The sequence below is a fragment of the Elgaria multicarinata genome, chromosome 1 (genome assembly GCF_023053635.1).
Source record: "Elgaria multicarinata webbii isolate HBS135686 ecotype San Diego chromosome 1, rElgMul1.1.pri, whole genome shotgun sequence".
Taxonomy (NCBI): Eukaryota; Metazoa; Chordata; class Lepidosauria; order Squamata; family Anguidae; genus Elgaria; species Elgaria multicarinata.
In genome coordinates this window covers 71,155,486-71,161,485 of record NC_086171.1, presented here as the reverse complement: position 1 = coordinate 71,161,485, position 6,000 = coordinate 71,155,486, and positions in this window count along the sequence as shown.

Below are 6,000 nucleotides of genomic sequence, written 5' to 3'. Positions count from 1 at the left end.
CAAAGCGTGCTTTCTGGGGCCTCTGCAAAGCGCACAATTCTCCCAGCCACCCTACTGCCATGCTGTGCACTTTCCAGAGGCCAAAGAAAGTGTGCTTTGCAGTCCCCCCGTGACAGTTGGGGCCTTAAAGGCCCTCTTAATACAAGGCTTTAAGAGGGCCTTTAAAGCCACAGGTGGCGTGGGAGGGGCGATTTCTCCAAGGCTAGGGAAATCACAAACCACGTTTCTCCCCCCACCCCACCCCGTGCCTTCCCGCCCACCAATGGGTGCCTTAAAGGCCCTGTTAATAGGGCCTTAAGGCCTCCTTCTGCTTGGGAGGAGAGAGAGAGAGGGAAACTCAGTTTTCCCAAGGCTGGGGAAATTATGTATTTTCTCCCTCCACTCTGGCACTGGAGTGGAGGGATAAAATATGAAATTTCCCTAGCCTTGGGGAAATTGCGTATTTCCCCCCGCTGTACTAATGGCAGCTGCCATTAATTCAGTGGAGGTTGGGGGAGGAGCGGAATACAGCATTGGGTCAAAAATCCACCCTAATGCTACCAAAAATCTGCCCCAGCAGGCGCTGGTGGATTTTTGCCCCAATGATACCAGAGAATATTTGAGGAACATTCAAGAGAAATGATAGGAAACATGTTTGGGCCTTGGACTGTAAAAGAACTGATTTTATGGGAGAGAATGTGATTTTATTCTCAGTGAAGGGATTTAAATAAATGTGGAATTCCACTTAATGCACTGCATCAGGTTAAACATGTTTATTGAAGTTTTCAACCAACAGTAATGACCAAAAAAACCCTAAACAAATCTATCTGACATATTTAACTTGGCTTCTACAAAAGCCGTTGTTCAATCATATAATTTTCTCCTTTGGCAGATTTTCAAAGTTTTCATAATATAGATTGATCTGTAATTGCAGCCCCCACAGCTGTGGTTCAGTGTGTTAATTCTATCTGCTCACGAAGCCAATCTACATAATAAGAATCTGAAACAATGCCTCCTTATCTCTCTTTCTCTCTTCCCCGTGCCTCATTTTCTGGAATAACAGTCTTATACCAAGACAATGATGTCTTCTTCTAGAGGTCAAGTAGAAGAAATTTTGGGAAGATGCCGTTTCACCTCTAGCTTCTATAATAGCCATTCAACTATATAAACAAACACCTGAGGCTGAAGTTCTAAAGATGTTTACGGGGGTGTAACAAGCTCTATAAAACACAGTGACACTTGCTGATGAATAAACATAGGATCACACTAAGAAAGTCGGAGCACACAATCTGTCCATAACCTCGTGTGATGCATCTATTCCTGGATGGCATCACTTCAGACTACAGGTGGGACATCAAATGTGTGTGAATTCTCCTCCATATATAAAGAAACCTGACTATACATGAAATGCATTCTCACCCGGCAGTGAAAGAGGTACTAACATGCCTGTTTTTGTATGTGCAAGGACTTTGTATATGGATTCACAGCATACCAATCCAACTTGAAGCCTGGACTGGTCTTCATTTCCTGCACAAAACAGGGGAGAAAAATCCCTGTGCAGGGGGCGGGAGGGGATAAATTATTCACTGATTTGTCAAAGGTATTTTTGAAAGGGCAAATTTCAATGTGAAAATTGAAAAATTATGCTCAGCTGTATTGGGAATTGCAACAATATTTGAGAGAGGGAGGGGGACAAGGAAAGAGAGGAAAAGAGAGGAACTGGAGTTCAATATTTCAAAACTGACTAGAGATCTGATCTCAAGAACTGGCTAAATATTTATGTGAAATCAATCCTCCACTCTCAACTATTTTCCAGCTCTTCCCCTGGGCTTGCCAGATCACTGTGTGGCTGTGGCAGTAGAAACCAGCATTGGCTGGACCAAACAACCCATCTTTAGGACTCCTGGGTCTCTCCCTCTCTCTACAAGGCACACAAACCATTTTTACTTTAAGTATCTTTTCCAGTCAGCTCTTCCTTTCCTCAGTTCTGTGCAACTGTGTAAACAGTTAGGAGAATTTACGCAAGTTACAAAGATGCTCACCAACAGGGCTGGCCCTACCATTAGGCAGAGTGGGGCCACCACCTCAGGCGGCAAATGTTGGGGAGAGGCAGTAAGGTGTTGGAGGGCAGATCTATGGGCATCCGGCATCCTGGCCTGCACCCTCTAAGCTAGCCTGCTACCCTTAGGTGCGGTGGGGGTTGTTGTCCCTTCACTGTTGAAGTAAGATTCTGTTCACTCAGATAGGCTTTTATTCATGGAAGTGGGAGGACGCCATCTTGTCCTTCACCACAGGCAGAAAAATGTCATGGACTGGCTGTGCTGGCTGTGCAGTGCTCAGAGTTTCATTGTGATCAACAAGAGCTTCAGTAAATGTTTCATCAAAGGTAAGGGCTGAAGTTTAAAGGTGAAAAATAGATACAGCACAGAGATGCAATCAGAACTGGTCTAGTTATGATCAGCGGCCCCAGTGCATAATTGGCTGTGGGAGCTCCCTTGCAGCAGGGATTGCAGGGAGTTCAGTTATATGAACCAGTGACTCTCACAGTTGCCATAATGTGTGTGATCATGTGTGTGATCGTGAAAATTTCAGGTGAAACGTGGCAGCAGGAAGTGAGGCAGGTGGCTACCAGGAGGGCCTTCTCTGCTGTGGCACCCGGGCTGTGGAATGAGCTCCCTAAGGAGGTTTGCTTAGCACCTACATTATATGCTTTTAGACGCCAGGTGAAGACCTTTTGATTCTCCCAGCATTTTAACAGTCTATAAATAAATTTTAACTTGGTGTTTTGGATTTGTGATTTTGCATTGCTGCTGTTTTTATCTGGTTGAGCTTTTATATTGTATTTTATATTATGGTTTTATACTGTTGTTTTATACTTTGAATGATTTTAATTTTTGTGAACCGCCCAGAGAGCTCCGGCTATTAGGCGGTATAGAAATGTAATAAATAAATAAATAAATAAATAGGCATGGTTGGGCACCTGTTGAGGGCCCACATCCCAGCAGTGGCCCATTGTCAAGAGTCCTTTGGAGGTGCTCTTCCTCTTCATAATTGCACTTGCTTGTTTACCCGCCTCTCGCTCTGGCCTAGACAATGATGGTGGTAAGAAGGAGCATCAGTAGATGCCCCATTACTGACCTCATTGGGTCTCTGTCGGTTAAGCAAGCAAGTGGTAGCAAAGATGAGAAAGAGGAGGGGGAACAAGAGCAGCTGGTGACAATGGAGACTGTAGAATCACTATGGGATGGGAGGGTAAAGGGTCCCCAAAAACTTGGAGCCAGCGCTGGCAGCGACCAAGAGTAGGAGCCAGGCCATCATGTGCTGCCTAGTTCTGTTTTGCCCCATAGAACACTGCTCTCTTCTCATTCACCTCTAGGTCTGAAACAACAAAAAATGCCCTTATGTATGTTTTGAACTAGTGCTGTGCTGAAAATTTCGACCATTCCATTTTTGGCATTTTGTGGGAAGTGGGGGAGGGGAACAAATACTCAGGCGAAAGAGGCTGGGAGAAGTGAGAATTTTGGAGAAATTTCTCCTTGGGAGGGGGACAGGGTTTACATATACCTTTTAAAACATAGCCCATTGTTGAGAGGTCTTCTTACTTCGTTTTTATTTACTTTAAAACATCCCTGGCATTTTCAGGAGCCCAGGAGCTCTTCCTGAATGCTTATTGGAGAGGAGGAGGTCACATATTCTCCAAAAGGCATTTGCTAAGAACTGCTGCGCTCCTCCAAATGCCAAGGGAGAGGGTGTTTTTTTTTTTTGTAAACCTAAAAAACAGGAAGAAGGTCCCTCAGCAACCAGCTTCATTTTAAAAAGTTATGAGGAAACCCTGTCCCCCTCCCAAGGAGAAAATTCTCTGAATTCCCCCCTCTCCCTGCGGAAGCGGCAGATAAAACAATGGCTCTTTTGCAGGGAGAGAGGAAGTTACTGAAAATAGGGGGCAGGATTCGGCCCAGCACTACTTTGAACCTAGCCTATTAAAAGAAACATTTAAAAAACCCACCTATGAACAAAAAAAAAAGACACCTCTTAATGTTTCATAATGTAAGAGATGTATATTTTTAATTAAGATGATAGGCCTATGTGTATTAGCCTTCCTTCCTTCCAAAATAATAGCGCTTTAATACGAGCAACTGATTCTTGTTTTCCATTGTGCGTTTTTTATTAGCCTGCAATTTATTGCTCATCTAGTTGCTTTGTTTATTCGCCTAGTCTAGTTTGGTCTTGATCAAGACGCGCCACCCTCCTTTCAAGTGATTTTCAAGATATTATTTTAATTGCACTAAATAATTGAACTGTTTTGCATATACAAATAACAATTTATTATTTTACTGCTGTGCAGGGTTTCTTGTCTCTCCCCCTCCCCATTTCCATCATAAGTAACGTACAACAGAGATTTGATTAATCAGCACTAGTAACAGATGCTAAGAGTCGGGGCTCTATTAACGCTTTCTGAATCAAAGATGGGCTGTGCTACTAAATATTCATTAAATTTCAGATTCCTAGCATAGTTAAATATTGACGGCTGTTATTTTCCTCATATCCCCTGCTGCTCTGTACCATCCAGCTTGAGACAGTGATGTGATATTCTGTGCTTCCACTGCCTTTCCATTTTTATGTATGCAGCCTGCTTGCCCTGATGGAGCTCCGCAGGTGTCCTTTAAAAAGAAACAGAAGATGCTTCTTTCACTGTCAGACACAGGCTTCTTGGAAAAGGTCTCTATGGCAAATAGGAATAAATCACTAGCGAGAGGCTCACCAAATCGAGGGGGTTTATAGGCTGGAGATAAGTTGGGTGGATCAGGTTCAAGCCCAGCCTTTTCCGCTCAAGTCCTGCTTCCTCTCACTTGGTCCCTTGGCAGACCTTCCTTTGGCCGATCTTCTCCAAGTTCTGTAATTTGTGTTTACAAGACAGTGGCTTGGATCTGGACTGAACTTGCAATCCTCTACACACTTCCCCAGGAGTAAGTCCCACTGAACTCAGTGGCATGTACTTCTGAGTAGGCTTGCGTAGGATGGATCACTGCCTAAATTAGCCTTGCTTTAGTCCCATTGAAAGCAATAGGACTTGAGTCAGGGCTAAAGTATCCTATTCATTTCAGTGGGACTAAAGGAGGAGTGGAGAGCCTCTTTCAGTCCAAGGTCTGGATTCCGTTAAGAAGGTTCTCTCTCGGGGACTGATTCCAGTGGTGGTCAGGGCCAGAGGCAAAAGGGGAGGGAACAAAATGCCATAAAATACCAGCATAATTTAGCATAAAGCTCTTACTGGCAGTAACAAAAAGCCGTAGGGGAGGCGTTTCAACCTTTAAGATTGGAGCAAAAACTGCCCCAAAGCTGGGAAACCACCAAGTGATTGACAGTCAGGGGAAAGGGGGGGGGCTCCTGAGGATGGGATGCCCAGAGGACCAGCTTGGTCCCCTGAGGTTCTGCACCCCTCGACTAAAATATGACTCACTTAGGCCTTAGCTAGACCTAAGGTTTATCCCAGGATTGTCCCTGGGTCCTCCCTGTTTATGTAAATGACACACAAGATATCCCAGGACCAGGCAGGGACGACCCCGGGACGACCCTGGGATAAACCTTAAATCTAGCTAAGGCCTTAATCTGAATCCAATCCAATAGCTGTGCTGGTTACTGCTCACCTCTTTGACCCAGGCAGGATCTACACTACTGCTTTAAAGCGTCAGGATCTTTGTTATAACCAGTAATCATTGCTTCAATACACACACTCATCTCAGAACTATTAGTGTGGCTAGCAACCGACACTATTCACAATATGAAAAGGGACAGGGACTTACTAGAAACAGTGTAGATCCCACACTGTTTCTAGTAAGTCCCTGTCCCTTTTCATATTGTGAATAGTGTCGGTTGCTAGCCACACTAATAGTTCTGAGATGAGTGTGTGTATTGAAGCAATGATTACTGGTTATAACAAAGATCCTGACGCTTTTCTTTCCATATGCTTTGCAAGAAGCCTCCTTTAACAATAGGAAAGACAGGTTATACATTTTAAAAAGA